This window comes from Scleropages formosus, chromosome 17 (genome assembly GCF_900964775.1).
Source record: "Scleropages formosus chromosome 17, fSclFor1.1, whole genome shotgun sequence".
NCBI classification, from domain to species: Eukaryota; Metazoa; Chordata; class Actinopteri; order Osteoglossiformes; family Osteoglossidae; genus Scleropages; species Scleropages formosus.
In genome coordinates, this window is record NC_041822.1 from 15,983,378 (window position 1) to 16,001,788 (window position 18,411).

General features: G+C 44.0%; 1 protein-coding gene across 1 annotated transcript in view; it reads right to left on the minus strand.

Moving 5' to 3' along the window:
• The window catches only part of setbp1 (SET binding protein 1), a 71,527-nt gene extending 55,055 nt beyond the window's left edge, over window positions 1-16,472 (minus strand). The window contains exon 1 of the mRNA XM_018759224.2: window positions 16,280-16,472. The gene's annotated coding sequence lies outside the window, so the exon portion shown is untranslated. The remainder of the gene's footprint in view (window positions 1-16,279) is intronic.
• Between the last annotated feature and the right edge of the window lie 1,939 nt (window positions 16,473-18,411).

Here is an 18,411-nt window from a genome sequence, read left to right on the forward strand (position 1 = left end):
TAAAGATGTACACAGAGCTAATTGGACGCACTGACAAATTAAAGAATCAATTGACAAATTAACAAATAGACAACTGAGCTTTTTAAAAAAAAAAAACGCAGGAGTCAAAAGGTAACCGCCAAAAGAATTTCACCCGGTCTTATCCATTTATGGCTACACATTTTCCCCAAATACCAGCAGGGTGCATCTCCACTGCTGTCTATGGAAAATTACCTTTGACAGAATGATACAGGAAAAGAGCAGCTTGCATCAAGTCCACACATGCAAAAGGAATTCAAATGTAATTGCTCAAAGGTGCAGTATTCCCATGAATAAAGAGGTGACCTCTGTCATAATTGGCAGAAATTCCTTAAGTTCCCCCCCCCTTCTTTGAAATAAAATGTGTTTGCGAAGTCAAGATCCTCTATGGTGCTTTATGCAATTGCACGGATTGTTGAGCAGGTATATATTATGAAAGCCACCTGCATGGGAACCATAAAGTTTTTTTTTTTTATTCAATATACCTACTATAAGAAGTTCTTGTAATTTGGCTCAACTTGTACTGAGGAATAGAAAGTGCCTGAGATGGACCAAACAGGTATGGCAGGGCAGGTCCTGATGGACTCATCCAGTGGCTTTTCATTCTGCTTACACCTTGGAGAACATTTTTCTGGTTTTGAAAAGACAGATGGGGAAAAAAATGATACCTCACAATATGATATTCACCACATGGTCCTTATGACTTAGAGTGTAGTTTATAAACAAAAATGTTAGTTATGTAAAGAGGAAAAAAACATTAATTCCTTCCATTTCCTCCATCTCAGTTCTAAAGTTGTTCTTTTCTCTGCAAGTATAAATATCTATGTTCTTTAAAAAGTCCAAAGACATGCTATTCAGGTTCACCCGTAGTGTGTGAGTGACAGAGAGTGTGTGTGTTCCACTGATGTATGGATGAGTGACCCATTGTAAGTAGTGTATCTAGCAGTGTAAATCACCTTGGTCAATAAGGTGTGTGGGTTCATAACACTACATAGAGTTCGTTGGAAGTCGCTTTGGAGAAAAGTGTCTGCTGAATAAATGCATAAAATAAAAAAAAAAAAAAAGCATAAAAAGTATATTCCATTGTGTGAGTTGCTTGTTTCAACTCTACATGACAACTGGGAAAATTCTATTGAACTTTACTACACAACCTGGAAAAGTAGCTATATTTAGCCATCTTCCTGGGTTCTGTTTCTCAGAACATTTCTTCCACCTCAGTTTACTGATCCGTTCCCGGTCCCAGAAACTCATTTATTACAGAAATGGGAACGTAAACCAGCTTACACAGTGGCTCACCAGCACCAGAATCTGGAAATTCTGTGCAACGCAGTACAAGTTATGACTTTCAGAAACAGTACAAGGCATGAAACTAACAAAAATAATCCACAAATTACCGACTAACACCATTCACTGATTGCACTCATACAGATTCTTACTGTGGAAACGTAGTGCAATCATCTCCCTCGGTCTCTCAGAACTGCTGAATGCCTCTCGGCTTTCAACAAGAGTTTCAAAACATCTCTTTCAGACCCACTCCACTCCATAAACATTCACTAGAATATGTTTAAAAATTGTACTCAATTCTACATGCAGCCACCCATGTGATGTATGTTAAACGTTACTGTACTAAGGGCCTGCGGTTTGAGATTTGCATGTCTCCATCTGTTGGTGCACTTTTGTTCATTCGGAGCTGTACGTTACTTTGGAGAAAAGCATCTGCTAAATGAATTAACTTGGAATGTAAATGTAACTGAATACTACAGTGAAGCTCGGGAGAAAAGTTTAACTGTGGTCATGCAATGACTCGCCTGACCTTCAAGAGCTTCAATCTAAACAAACAGGTATTTGCAACATGGAAACAATGATCACAGACATGGGAACTTCACCATCTTATTAGTTGAGACTTGCATGGAACACCAGCAAGCTGCTGGAAGGAGATTCCTTTTTCTGATGCACTTCGGCACCTGTGAGGATCTACAAAAAAAGAGCAGTCCCTTGCAAACAGCAAAATACTCCAGTCAATTCCCTGTACTGCTCAGTCAGCTTTAATACACATGCACACTTCTTGTTTGTATTAGATTCCATTTCCCCAGGCTAAATGTAGATGTTGACTCGTTCCTGCCCACGTCATTTAGCCACACATGTTTACAAAGAGGGAAATAACTGTAACAAAGACACCATGAGAGACTGTGTCTATAAGGTATCATTTCCAAGCCAGCGGCATATAGCAACTCAAAGCAGATCACAATGAGCCATCACATACAGAAAATATTTATTAAATACTGCAAAGACTTGCTCTGGTCCAAAGCTATTAATCATAGCAGCATTGTACAGAGCTAATGTCAAAACAACCAATTACAGAATTGAGTTATCCATCAGGAGAAAATATGGAGAGATTATGGAGAAAGTTTACTTAGCTCATTGTCTGAAACCACTTGTCCCATTCGGGGTCGTGGGGAGCTGGAGCCTAACCTGGCAAACCAGGGCGTAAGGCTGGAGGGGGAGGGGACACACCCAGGACGGGACGCCAGTCTGTCGCAAGGCACCCCAAGTGGGACTTGAACCCCAGACCCACCGGAGAGCAGGACCCGGTCCAACCCACTGCACCATCGCGCCCCCCTACTTAGTTCATACTAAATAAATAAATGTAAATACATTCAAGAAGCATCTCAAAACTCATCTCTTTCGAACTCACTTCCCCCCGATCTCATAAGGACTCGATAAACTTGTACATGTTTGTTATGTTTAATAAAAATTTGTTGAATAATGGAAAGCCTGTATCCACCTACTCGGGTGATGTGTACTGGTTCATATGGTGGATTGTTACAAATGGATTGTACTCAAGAATCAAGTGTCTGCATCCATATCTGTTGATTTAATGCACCTTATATATTGTTCTCTGCAATGTACGTCTCTGGAGGAAAGCATCTGCCAAATGAATACATATAAATGTAAATAAATATGTGTTGGTTAAATGCAATTCTAAAATATGAGCTCATGGTTTGTTAAAAAACAACAAAAATCCTGAGGGGGGGGGGGGGGGGGTTTCAAATGGAAGTTAAAGGCACAATAATATCCTTAAAAAGAATTAAAAAAATACCAGTGTCATGTAATTCCTGAGAAATGGTGAATTAGACAATGCTGGTGAACTTCAATTCATGAATTTAACACACTGACTCTGTTTTCTCAATATATTAATCAGAAACACTGACTCAGAAATGTCTGCAAGTTTAATTAGTTTTGTTTTATAATCAGATTAATAGTCATTGTTTACACATGGGACAACGAGAAAGATTTCAGGCTTTATCAAGGATAGACTTGCTTGTTCAGGAAATAATTTTTGCGCACACACACATCATCTGAAACCGCTTGTCCCGAGTGGGGTCGCGGTGAACTGGAGCCTAACCTGGCAACATAGGGCGCAAGACTGGAGGGGGAGGGGACACACCCAGGACAGGATGCCACGCCATCACAAGACACCCCAAGTGGGACTCGAACCCCAGACCCACCGGAGAGCAGGACCCAGTCAAACCCGCTGCACCACCATACCCCCCACAATGATTTTTGCATAACCATAAAATAACTAAATATTCTTTCTTTAAATCAATAGTTATTATAGTAATAACTTCATTTAAAAAATCTGTAGTTATTATAGTAATAATAATGAACACACTAGAATTACAAAAAGTTAAAGTACAAAAACTAAAGGAACTTCATCTGGAAGCAATTTTTTGGACTTGCACAATGGGGGAAAATTGGGCTGAATCCATTTTGATTAAGGAGGAAAAACTTGTGAGATGCGTAAAAATCCACTTCATCAAGATGCTATAACATTTTCCCCTGAACTCCACTACCACTGTGACCTGCTGGATTAATAGTGGAAAAGAAATGTAAACTAGGTGAGCAGAGAAGCACATATCATAATTATGACACTAGATTCGGAAATACCAAATATTTCAAATGCCAAATTTCAGTGACATTCAATATCTGACCATGATTATGCTTTTTCTGAATTTTCTTGATGCAAAGAAACTGTATGAAGAGATGCAAACATGACTAATATGTTGTCATTCATGTTTCTAAAGAAGCGTCACCTGCATTTCAGTGTCCAGTACGGTACCTATGGCAAATTGGCCACATTTCAATATTTTAAAACTCCTACATCTTTGTTCATCGATGGCCTCAAGTTAACTAGGGACTAACTGGTGTAATCAGGGAACAGACCACCACAAAACTCAGCATCTTCTTGTGACCCTATAGCTGTTGCCTTGTAGCATCCCCTAAGCTGAGAGTGTATGAGTGTGGGCTCGTTTCCATGACAACCAATCCCCTCGACGCAAACTGTAAAGGTGTGGAATGTGTTCTCCAACAGCAAACCCTCAAAGTTGGGGCCTCTTCTCAAATTTCTGAATACGCTTTTCCACGAACGATCTCGGCACAGAAATCCAGCTATACAGAGCAACTCACTCTCCATGGCACCAGCGGAATAAAAATATTGCCATATATGCCATTCGGACAGTCCTCCTAGCGTTTTAAGTCACTCTGAAACGGATCGGTTCTTTGTAAGGGTTAACCTTTTTCAATAAGTAATCTACTGTACAAAGGAGAGCTTGACATTTCACACGCGTCAGTTTTCCACAAAATTGCACCACCTGCGAAAGTGTTTACTCTTCACAGAGGCAGCCAAAGGTCAGTGATTGCTTTCCAGTTCCATGAGTTAACCGAAGGGAGAAAATGACACCGATGACCTACGGCAGTTGCAGCTATAACACCACTGCTTTGACTTATGCTGCTAATGACAGTAGGGCCTCGGCGATGACAATGAGACTCTTGTTCGATACTTCCTCATGGACAGGCTCTCGGGTTTAAGGACTATACCAATTCATATTCGTGTAAGATCATGGAACGTGGTCAATTACTGCCTCTGGTTGGACACAGCGAGTGTTTTAGGTACCACGGTGAAGGAAAATGTGCACTTACTCCGGCTTTGCACTCTGCCTCGGGTTGAGGGAATTTTATGAACTTTCACCAGTTTTTCCCTAGACGACCAAAATTAGCCTTTGGGTCAGCAGCGATCAGACTCTAATACTCAGCTCTAGTCATCACCACAGGCAATCTCAGTGCACAAGACTACTACAGCCATGCAGATTACACTTTATTTGTGCATGAGGCAATGTAATTCAGGAGTGAAATTTTCCTGGAAGCAGATCAGGATTCTTTTCTGCATGGAGTTATGCACATGGTTATATCAGACGGGGGATAAGCAATAGGAACAAGACAAGATTCAGCTGCTTTGGTAAGGAACCGTAGGGAAGGAAAAAAAAGACCAGCCTCGGAGCAGTGGGCTCACAGGTTCATCACAGAGCGAAACACCGCTTGATTACAAATGACAAGTTCTCACCGCATCATGCCCTTCCTGCGTGTCACGTCCGTATTGATTTGCATTGACTTCTGGGATACGGGGAGTTTCCTACAGCTCTGGCTTCGCTCGGCAAACCCTGCGTACTGCGTTACCTCCACTGGCCAGGGGACATGCATACCCCGTGGTGTCACTTTCACGCAGAAATGTCAGGTGGGTAAGTGACAGCTGAGTGGCGTGAACTTGATGGCCAGCGCCAGCTGCTGCTCTGTGGACACGCAAACACACAAGGTGTGGGCGATACTGGCCATCGCAGCACCTTCCATACTGTTTATTTCTTGTTCGGCAGAGATCGCATTGCAAACTGTTAGCTGTTTTATGTGTCTCTGTGTGTATATGTATATATATATACACACACACACACACACACACACACACACACACACACACACACACACACACACGAAGGACAATGCACTGTCCTACAGTGCTCACTGGTCAAAATCCCAGTTCCGCTGTAGACTGGAACCCAGCTGAGTATCAGCAGGCTTTCATCAACACATTAATCATCCTGTGGTGACATTATGTAGTGGCCTGGTGGGTAAAAGATCAAATTTTCTGTAAGAAGAACTGATTACAGTAATGCAGGAATGAGATGTTCAGAGTAAAAAAAAAAAAAAAAAAAAAAACAGCCAGTGAGGCAGACTGGCGTGTGGGTGGAGAGGCTGTCCTACAGTGACCTTTCAAGAAGGAAACGTGTGACGAGGACGGAAGGCAAGCAGGGCCTCGGCAAATGCGCTGGAGGACAACGCAGCTGGGGGTGGAGAGGAGACACTGCGAGATTGCCAGCAGGCGCAAGGTGCTGTAGTAGTTAAGGAACTGGTTGATTGAGGTCTCCTGCAGGGCACCTGAAAAGGATGTTCATACACACACACACCTGCAGCTACATGAATGACTGAAAGTGCAAAAGTGTGAGCACTGCCCTGGGTTACAAGTATCCACACTAGTGAACAAATCAAAGAAAGGCCCAAGGACTGATCTGCACCTTCATCAAACACTGCAGAAACACCAGTTGTGTTTTAACCCACAACACTTCATTAGCATGCCAAGTTATACGAAAAAAAACCAAACCAAAACTTTATTTGAGGTCCAAACAGGTTACAGGGGTTTCGCCTCACTCAACAAACACTGATACAGAGATTTTTTTCTACATCTCGAAGTGCAGGAAGGCGTACCTCCAGAGAGCAGCAGAATTTGCTGAAATATGCCTGATTGTAAAGAGATATGCAAAAATGTGTGTTTTTCCTGATCGTACCCAACAGCAGCAGTAACGGAAAGCTTTCTGGACGGCCCATCGCGTTGGAGCAGCTGGACTGCGAACGGTGCGGTGTTTCGGGTCCCCCGTGACGTGCCGCAGCACAAATAACAAAGGAGTGAAGTAATCGTCTGGTGGAGCGGCCCCCACACCCCCTCTTCAGATTGCATAACCCATCAGGAAACAGTACCGCACTGGCAGAGGAGAGGAGGCTTACGGAGGCTTGAGGTTCTTACGTATGGCTTAGCCAAAGCCTCTGGTGGGACTGTGCACCCCAGCGCGGTGACTTCCATACTATCAGACTGAAGTCAGCAAGCGGTTAACAGCAGCATTGGCAGGTGGGATCCTGGTGCCCCACACAACGCTGGCATCAGCACGTGAAACACTGCACAGAGCTCTCCATGTTCAAGAAAAGACAAAGGCTATAAAGTCAGAGTGCTCTTTATTTACGCACATAATATTACTTATAGGTAAGTGAAGACCTATGCAGAAAAATCAATAAGGAGTTACAAGGAGAACCCTTCTGCATGCGTCACGCAGGCTGCATGAAGGTTACTGTACTTTTAAAGGCTGAAGATATGAAAACTGAATGCATGCTAGGTTTGCACAGAAAAAGGTGACAGACATCACACATATTTAAGAAGTGGACAGCAGACACGCATGTTGAAGGGCTTTCTGCTTGAGTGTTGTGAAAAAGTCTGGATCTGCTGTGGTCTCCCTTGTACCACATTTAACGCACATGGAAGACAGTACAGTATGTCACAGATTTACTTTATCCAACCCAGTACTTTAGGTTGTATGCGGCTGGCTACTGAACTCCGAGCAGCGTTAGAAGGATTTCATATCCTCCTAGTGTTTCATTTGCTACTGAAAACCCAAGAAGATCAGCACCGGTGTACCATTAGAATTAAGTGGACTTGGATGGAAGTGGGTTCATCTTGCACTCTTGGAGGGACTCCCTTCAGTTTGCTGATCCTCAACTATTTGGACTCAGTGTGCCTTGCTGGCAGAAATCTGTCCCACTCAAGTCATTGATTTTTTTTGGCACGATCGCACACTCGCCAGAAATGCTGGTCCCGGCCGCCACTAGAAACAGAGCAGAGTAGCCTGAGTTAAACCCGAAGAGCGTTTTCAACCGTGAGAAGAGTTGAGGAGGATGCAGGGGGTAGGATGTGGTTTACAAAGGCAGATTCTTTTAAAACCGCCTGAGGAAACTGTTTCCTTGAGTGGATGCTTGTCGCTCATCTTCACCTTTCTGGGGAGACCCTGAGCCTCTAGCGAGATCTGTGACCAAAGAAGCTTAATTAAGAGGCTCTAATTAAACCTGTATGCCTTCAGCCCAAGTTCAACTGATTAATAAGAAGTCGACCTTTGATTGAAAATGGAAGAAGCAGAAGTGAAATGAGGAGGATGCATGCACTCCTCTTCAAAGAACTCAAGGTTCCTCAAAGGAACTATCTAGTGACAGAGCAACACATTAGGCACACTCACCACAAACATGGCTTTTGACACGCCTGTCAGACGTCATATTACAGCAACAGGCATGCGACAACAATCCATCCGTTTGATGAGGAATATATTGAAGAGGTCTGCTCTCATTTAGTTTTAAAAAAAAAAAAAAAAAAAAAAAAAAGAAAAATGATTGTTCACTATGGTAAATTACCCTGAAGAAATGCTGGCAGCTACTGTGTATTCAGTCAAAGATCTATTATTCGTTCAAAAGACATACATATAAATACTCCAATGCATTTCAATTCCAAGTTATGTACTATATTTTTGTCTCCAAAATAAATGCTATTTCTCAGTCAAAACTATTCTGCCTGGACATTATCTAAAGACCACTGCCCAACGCAGCTGGCTCAATCTACAGATTTCCGCTAAATGCTGTGTATCACCAACAGATGGATAACATGCTGCATTTGTCAACGGGGTATCGGTTTCGACCCCTGGGAGTACCTCCACCCGTCTGATACGGTAAATTCTTCCGAGTCCAGCGAGCCTTTAAAGTGGAGGCTAATTGAGAAGAGCCTGGTTTAGACCATAATTAAGTTTACTACGTTGCCAAGCACATCAGGGGGGACAAGAGGCTTTTACGTTTTTGCTCTCTTAGAGCTTCCTCTTCACTAAAGGTTTTCTCCAGGTCTCCACTAATACCTTTCAGATTCCAGCCCTGACATGTTTAACAAGCCACTGGACGATCAGTCTGAATTGATCTGCACCTAAAGGTCAAAAGTACATGGCCTGTACCCTCGAGAGGAGTCATAATTTTAATACATGTACGCTGTGTTAGCATTGCATTTTCAACAATATATCATCTTTCTTAACTTGTACTAGTTGCAAGACTTATTGAACTGTACTGCAGATGGACACGTGACAATTTTTTCCGCCTTCATATTATCACAGTTCTCAGTCTATTTGCATATCTTCGTTCGTTCCACTTTGCCAAACTGTGCTCATCATGTCTTATAATTTCTAAATTGGTGCACCTGTATCTTTAAGGAATCGTATTCCATAAGAATAAACAGTGGGAGGTCGTGCAATCTGGAGGTCATCAAAACAATTTTGGTGGAATGATAGCAGCAAGCTAAAATAAAGGACAAATCAGCAGGTCTCAGGCCTGGAGCCAAGAGCAGAAAGTCGTCCTCTGCAGGATGACGTCCCGCCCACTGGCATGAGCTTCTTCTCGAAGGACGGCAGCACACTAAACCTCCACTCCCCCCGCTTAATAAATTTTAATCGTATGAATGTTTTAATCTTCACTATTCTTTATTTAGCTAACACTTTTATTCGAGGTAACTTGCAGGGATAGGTTAATACAAGACAAAACATGATGTTCTGACATCTTGTGTGGATTCCAGGGTTACAGAAGCATGTTTTTTTTTTTTTTTTTTTTATTGTTTATATACATTTATAGGCTATCCAAAGCCAACAATTAAGAACAGTGTGTAAAAACAGGTCTACATTTTATTCATTTAATTCTTCATTTTGATGCAAGTGAACAGCTGCCCTTACAGCTACAGTCGTGTTGGATTCCTGCTGCTGAACACAATGTGTGCAGTTACTAGGGGGCCCAAGTTTAACTATACTGATGTGAAGAAAAAAATAAGCGGAGCAGCTCAAGGGTCCCACTGTCCGATGCAAAGCAGAGCACTTTCAAACTCCAGCGACATTTCTCCTGTTACACTCTGGTACTTTAAGTCCTTATTTCGCAACCAGTCGTCTGCAGTGCAGAGCGCTTTGAAAGACGATATGTGCATTACCTTGAACCCTGTGTCACTCCACACTAATTCACGAAAGACCAGTCCTGCAGAGACATTCACATCTGCTCCTGAGCACATCTTCACCTCTGCCGACCCAGCAAAGAATTTCTTTGCCAGAGAGAACTATGCGGGAGAGCAGCGGCTATGTAAGTGCAGCCCCTTTTAAGGTCGTGTCCAGGGAGGCCTGGTGTAGAGGCCACAAACAGCATCAGAACCTGAACTGGCACTCCTAGTCTTCCCAGATTAGGGTCTAGTTAGTCTACGCTAAAGGAAATTTTTTGTTTTTTTCTAAATTTAGAGAACGTATTTATGTTTCTTCTAAATTAAGATACGTAGCTGGTTCCTCATTCTTCTAACTATGAGAACATTTTGGTGTTTGTAGCGAGCGGCACTTACACAGCACTTGCAGGACCTTCTAAGATAAGCCTTCTGGCATACAAGAGCCATGTGGGCAGGAAGGGGTTTTCTAAAACCAGGCGTCCCGCTGTGCTGCAGCCGTCACATGGCTCAGAGTCCTCTCTGAGCCGTCTCGTTACATTCAATACATCGTTAGCTGGGGCAATGGGACGGCAGTGCCTATCAGTGAAGGGTTGGCAGAGACGTCCGCAATAGTGCCCATGAAATCCTGGACCTGTGAACTGGGATCAAACCCACACGAAGGGTCTGGCACTTCCCAGAGTCCTGATGGACTGGTTTAAACTCCCCCCCGGCAACAGCCAGAGGACACAGGTCATGACCGCATATGGACAGGTCTCCAGAGTGCAAGCAAGCGTTATCCAGGACAGCTCCAACCCTGACCCCAACAGAAGAGCCGTGAGACATAGGCCACAGTCTGCTGCTGGAACCCCGTCCAGAGCGTAACCGGGAGTCAGTGGTTTTAAATCACTGTTTAACACCATAGCCTAGCAAGCGGTACTAAAACAGTGATTTTTCTTTTTTTTTTTTTTTTTTAAATAATATTCAGCAAACTTAGAGCCTAGAGACAGAAAAAACACAGACAATGACACGTATTTAGAAGGTTTGGCAAAAATCATAAAGCCTAATTTGCATGTAAAATAACATTAAGAAAAAACAGGGAAGCTTCACTTTCAAATTAAAAAGTCTGAGTTCTTCAAATTTCTGAAAGTACTGAATCATTCGTCCCCGCAGCAGCTGAGCTCTTTAAGGCCGGCTGTCCTCCAAGTAAATTAAATGACATATGCACTGCTCCCACACTGTGACAGGCCACATTTCACGCGTGAGAATTTTCAGAAGTGGTTACTCACCCCCGGATGACTAAATGTCTGCTCACCTCTGGGATGACTAAAGCAAAAGGCTTGATGAGCTTTGCCACTGCTATTTTTAAACTGCCCCGAGTGGCTAAGCAATGCCTTTTAACAACACTTTACTTTTTCCTAAATTAAATCCCCCAAATGTTTCCTCACACTTCTAATTACCATGCTCATACTCCTTTTTTTGAGTAAATTTTAAAATTAAAATTAAAACAAAAAATAGGGCAATAGACCACACATTTACAGATGAAGCACAAACAGACTGAGAAAGAGGTAGTTGGTGTTCTTCCCCTCTTCCAAAGGTCATAAGCAAAGGGAGGGAGTGAGACACCACAAGCAGAGTTCATCCTTAATTACTTCCTGGTACGGCTGTGCAAACGGAATCCTTCAAACCAACAAGTGGAGCGCGCTTGCGGACAGGCCCGCGCCCTCAACAATGAGCGCCATTCAGTGGCCAATCGCGAGGCCCAGCGGGCCCGTCTAATGGTGCGTGCATTTCTGCGGGGCACGCAACAGCCTAATGGTGGCCCGGCACAGGCCGCTTAGTCATAGCTCAGTCGTCTGCAGTGAAATGTCATCTGCAGTGGGAGGGATCCCACACTTTAAAGGCTTTCTGACCGCTCACCGCATGGTTATGTCCCGGCGCACTACGACATCACTCCATGGGAGACACATGCTTACAAAACCAGACCCCGAGGATCCAACATGGCATTTACTTCCAAGAGGCAACGGCCACCGGTCACCTTCCATGAAGGCCAGCAAGCAGGAACAGACCAGGCCACTGTTTTCGGCTAAACAGTCACCCATCAGCGGTCACCAATGGGCTCCTTTCATAAACAGACCAACCATAAGCATGCACGGTATGAAAAACAGTGAACACACAGAGGATTTATTGGCACCTTACTGCTCAAGGTAAACGGATTCTATTCTCTGCGGCTTAGCCGGGAACAGTCAAGCTCATAGTAAGGGCTTGACTTTTAACCAGCTGGTAGACGTGTGAGCCTCTTAAGCCGTGGCTTGGGCTCCGAAATGGCTGTCAATAACAGAGACGGCCCCACAGCTCCTCCAGGGCACAGCCAGACAGGTAGAGGCGCTCAGATATTCGGTTGTGTAAGGCTGCCAACAATTAGGTTTGTCCTTGGACACCTCTCCTTTTCCGCTGTACCTCCTGCAAGGATCTGGCCCGCTTCCACTGAAATCTGGCCACGGAGAGGAACAGGGGGAAATTAAATCTCTTCTTAAAGGCGCACTAAATGTACCCTTTTGATAAACAGCCATTAAGCTGTGGAAAAAAAACGTTGCCTCTCTGTCGCTCTACTAACCAAACTCAAGGCTCTCCTTTCTGCTGATTTGAAGGAAGAACTAAGTAACGATCGGTCAATGTATCTGTGCTACTTAGTATAGGAAACCTCATCTCAACACCTCAACCAAAACTAGTGTCCAGTCCCCACAGAACTGTGTTCCAACCCTATACAGTGAAACGCGCAACCGTTTTCCAGCCTAGCTCATTGAAAAGCTACCAGTTTACATAAGGACCTTCGACTAGGATGAAACACTGTAATAGAGTATAGCGTGAAATACCGACCACGGTAAGACGACATTGTGATCAGTGAGAATACACCATCATAACCTGTTAAACACAATGTGCCCCATCATTGTCCAGCAACTAACTTCAGCAGCTTTGCCTTCTGCCAAATAACTTTTGGGAATCCCTAAACGAAACGGCACTGTTCCAAACCACATCTCCCGGTGACGCCAGTCACACCCAGTGCCCCTCCTTGTATCCTCATTCCTTCACCCGATTGTTTTCGCTAGCCAAAGAGTTAACAACATATTTGCTCTTCGCTAGTTTCAGATCTACCTGTGACAACAACAGAGGTCCCATTCCCAGGTGTCCACAACTCTCAGGCGAAACGATTTCAGGTTGAGTTCCGGCAGTTTTCAGGGTAAGGTCAGTCCTCGACTTTCATGGTGACTTAACGTGCTGTATAAAAGGAAGTAATGCGACCGCCAACTAAACAAACCCTAACCCTCTCTCTGAGCAGCAAGACTTCCTCACAATTAAATAAATGTAACTTTCGATGTTACACATGACTTACAATGTTTTGTAAAATAAAAGCTGACAGCATACTGGTTAGAGCTGCCACCTGGCACCTTGGGTGACATCCCTGCTCCGGCCGTGGAACCCATGACCAAAGCATAAGCAGTTACAAGCAACTCAACACTATAAGTCACTGAGAAGTGTCAGCTAAATTAATTAATACTAAATGTCAGCAGAAGCAGCAGGTAGCATTAGTAGTTTGAGCTGCTGCCTGGTTCAAATCCCACCTCGTGCTGCAATACGGTGAACAAGGTATTTACCCAGAACTGGTCCAGTAAAAATTACCATGTTGTATAAATGGGATAGTCATTGTATGTAGCTTAACACTGCAAATAAATGTAACTGTAGGTGTACTGTGTCAAGATACTCTGGTTTGCTGGGTAAATAATTTGAAGTAACTACCTTGATCAAGAGTACTATAGCAAGCCTGAGGATTTGAACCTAAATCCTTCAACTGGAAGCTCTACCTATAGCTCTGTGTGCTGGTCCACAACACCCTTCACAACGATCAACACTGAAGACAACGGTAACCACGGGAAGACGGTCCGTAAGCAGAGAAAACATAACCACTGGTATTCATAACACAGTAGAACATTTAAGATGCTGAACAAGACCACACTACACTGAAAACAACTCAACGGCACCGAGGATGTACACTGATACAGAATCCCGGAGGACACCGTTGCCGAGCCAAAGTTCTGCCAGCGGAATACAAGTGATAACGTCTATTGAACTTCACTGATACCAACAGGCGCTGCACGTGATAGAGTTAATGTGCTGTAATTTTATATCAATCAGTAAGAACTGTAAGCTACTGTGCAGAGCTCACTGCAGCACTGCACTTTGTAACAGTCAGGTGGGAGGAAAAAACTAACACAGAAACAACTTATGCAAAGACAAGCATTGGAAGGGTCATGCAAAAGACATATCTATAAGTGTTGGAGAACACCATATATTCACCATATGGGGGCAACATGATTATAAAGCACCGTGAAAAAAGTGATTCCGCAAGCTCCCCGACGTGACCCTGAGGACAACAGAGGAAGTGGATACACTCCAGGCCAGCCAGATGTCGTTTGATGTCTGCCTATAGTTTTTAAACTGCACAGACTAAAAGGAATCACTGGATCCCGTTACGTTACAGTATTTTCGGCGTCACTTTATCGACTGATTCTTCTGCAAGCACGGTGCAAAAAAAAAAAAAAAAAAAAAAAAAAACTTCTTACACTCAGTGCATGAAAAATTGGGCACAACCAAACCAGCCAACAGATTATGGAAACAAACCAGTCGTTCTTGAACACACCTGTCGGAGTCATACTGACCTCTTCCTGCCCGAATAGTACTGAGCTGCCAGTGCTACTTTTTATTTCACACCTAACACAACTTTTGAACTCATTAACTCCTGTCTAAGTGATACATATTTATTCCTGCATTATTCATATTTCTTTTTCTATGCTTTGTTTTATGTGTTCCTGCAGCCTTGTGCAATTTCCTCCAGGACCAATCACTTTTTTAATTATTATTATTAAATTAAATCAGACAGTCTACCTACCTATCTTGTGCCCTGGTTTTTGCTTCAAAGAAAATATATCGTAAAACATAAACACCTTCCGTAGCAGAAATATGCACAGTACATTAGTTAAACTAAAAGAAAACATTTTTGGTCTCAAGACAACATAGTTCATGACTTTGATTACATATACCTTAGAGAAAAAAAAAAACACATTCGTATTTCAGTATGAATAAGTAGAAACACTAGCCATAAAACACCATGAGAAGTGTGAAAACCCAACTGTCACACCAGTGGCCTGTGCTTCACACCAAACTAAACTCTGTGAGCCGATTAAAAACCATTCATGCCTTCATTTATGACCATAATCAGATGATGACATGAGCCATGTTCCGAAACCCTGAGTAAAAATGAGACAGTAGAAACCTTGGAGATCAATAGCTAAAGATTATATACATTTTTTTTTTTTTTTAACACCGCCTCCACAACACATGTTGGAAAGAAGCAGTGTTGCAGCACGCCATGCAATCAAAGGGGATTCCCTGCATGCAGGACCTCTGTGGATCTACCTGGGGAGAAATAAACTGAGTTATTAAAAATGATGCGAGGAAAAGGACAGTTGAGAGCTCTGCACTGGGTGCGTCACGTCGTGCTCAGCAAGTCATCTGAAGGCTTCTGATGCAAGGAAAACCTCAAGAGCAAACAGGCGGGACGATGCTGGTACCAGGTTGCAGAGCGAAAACACCCTGTTTTCACCCTGCTCACTGCAGTCAGCACAAGTCCTGCACTTGACTCCCGTCTGAGGCTGCATCATCCTCACATCAGGTCTCTTTTAGTTATATTTTTTAAAAAAATGGTATTTGTGTTCACATTAAGTCTGATCACCGTTTTGATGACAGCCACTGTGTGCGAGATCCCCTGCAACTTGCATGAGGAGTGAAAAGTGTGTGTATGTGTGTGTGTGAGAGAGAGAGAGAGAGAGAGAGAGAGAGAGAGAAGGAGGGAGTGTGAAAGCTGGTGGGAAAACACATCGGTAATTGGGGTGGAATGTGGTAAAAGGATGGAAATTTGAAAAGATGCCAGAGAGAGAGAGGACCTCCAAAAGCGGACTTCTCAAAGCTGTGCTCAGTCACAGGAGACACCAGGCGGAATCCTCCCCGCACGTGGACTCAGACACGAAACAGATCACGCGAGAGATTAAGAAAGATGTGGAGAGGGAAAAAAATGTTTGCTTTAAGGGGCGAGACGCCCGCGGAGGAGCGCGATGTTTGCGGAGTCGGTTTGTTTCCATTTCCAGTTGAAACATTGTAACTCACGCGGCACCACTTGTATCAACTCTCTCTCTCTCACACACACGCAGTTCCTACATCCAGCCTCCACTAACACGATTCTGCAGCGAAACAATAACAACAATGCATATAACAGCGACAATAATAAAAACTCACCCATATCCGAGGCTCCGATGACCGAACGCGTCTTCTGGGCTCCGATCCCCGTTATTTGAAATCCATGTATCTACAGTGACAGCAACACTGACAGCAACACTGACACTGTCATCATCGTCACCATCATCACCAGCACCATCTGGAAGGACATCCTCCGACAGATCTGTCACAATCAACGAGCTTTTCTCAAAAAAAAAAAATTAATAAATATAATTTAAAAAAAAGAGTGGGAAAAGCGGGAAAAATGGCGTCTGTTGTCGGGCTTCTGAATTTAATCACGGGGGAGGGGGCAAAAATCACGTTTGATTTGGTGATGAGTGCGAATGCGGGCAGGTCCCCGAGAGGAGGTGCGCGTCCCGGTCCAGGTGCTCCAGCCCAGGTGAGACGGACGCTGGAGGCTGCGGGCTCCCTCTCTGCCTCTCCTGATGCACAAAAATGAGAATCACAATGCTGTGGAAAAATTCCCCGTGGGCTCGTTGCTGGTCAGTGAGAGACCTGCACGGAGCCCCCCTCTCAAACCCTGGGCTGGGGGCGGAGAGAGAGGGGCGATCAAGGCGTTTTACTGCAGTGAAGAAGAAGGAGAGAAGAAACGCAGACGAAAACGCGTTGATCTCCGGGTTTCGAAGGCGATATTCCACTTTAACAGCGCGCCGCAAAAGAAATCGGGAACGGAAAAATAAAGGTGTCTGTTCTGTTTCTAGGTGGTTCCGCACCGCGCAGTCGGAGTTACTGAGCGCGCACTCACTCCATCCCCATGTCGCCGCGTTTCTGATGAGTCCTGCAGCAGTTTTCGGTAATTGTCTCTCTCTCTCTCTCTCTCTCTCTCTCTCTCTCTGTGTGTCACAAACACACACAGGAACCCCAACGGTTCGAGCTACTCACTAGCGCCTCTAGCGGCCAGTGGCGGAACCTCGCCTCGAACCTTCCGCTCCTTTTTTCCAGATTGGCGCTGTTTATCCCGTGAGTCCTGTGGATCTGTCTGGCAGAATCTAATCACACCCAGCAAATTCATCACTGCACCCCCATTTAGGGAAAAGACACTGGAAAAGAGGAGTATCCGTCCGTCTCCAGGGCCGCTGAGCGCGTCTCTCCTGTAGCGAGACTAAGCCGCGCGCTCTTCCTCGAGCCAGCGTTCACCATCGGCGCTGCTGGAAATGTTTCTCATTCATTTACTACTTCTTCCAATTGCATAGCCATAAAAAAAAAAAAAAACCTTTTGTATTTTCAATGACTCTGCAGTGCCGGAACATTAACTATTTAAAATATATATATTTTAAATCAAAGCATGACAAATTTTTTCAACTTTGTAGTATTTTTTTTTTTTTTAAAGAAATCAGCTTTCAAGCCGTAATGTCTTTATTATACTATACTTCTCAACATCGTCACGTCATCGTAAAATACACAGCATCTTAATACGAGCATGTAACTTAAACGTGTTGGGCGGGGGGGATCTCACAGCGCCCTCTACCGGATTGGCTGAGCACTACCCACCCCGTTCCTAACGGGCATTATTTATGAAAGATTATTTCGCTACTGGGGGATGCGGTGGCGCAGTGGGTTGGACCGCAGTCCTGCTCTTTGGTGGGTCTGGGGTTCGAGTCCCGCTTGGGGTGCCTTGCGACGGACTGGCGTCCCGTCCTGGGTGTGTCCCCTTCCCCCTCCGGCCTTACGCCCTGTGTTGCCGGGTAGGCTCCGGTTTCCCGTGACCCCGTGAGGGACAAGCGGTTCTGAAAATGTGTGTGTGTGTGTGTATTTCGCTACTTTTGTTCAAGAGACATACTGTATTCGTTAGGAGTATAAGCCTCGTGCTCGGGTTCTTCAGAAGGAGTGGGATTCAAACCAGCAACTCTCAGACTGTAAGATAACAAAAGAATGCACTCGTCTACCCCAGCCTCTTACTGATGGGGGGCAATAACTTTTGTAATGTTTCTTACAGCTCATTTGTACAATACATTCTGTATCAAACATAAAATAATTTCTTGCAGCAGGTTTCTGTGGAAATACATTGGTGGAGTAGAGATATGTCTTCCGAATTGTTCGCTGTCTAGAAGTATTCCACATTAGCTGACAGTACTATAACACACACATACACCTTAGCGGATGCTCAACAAATTATGCTGCATAAAAATGTA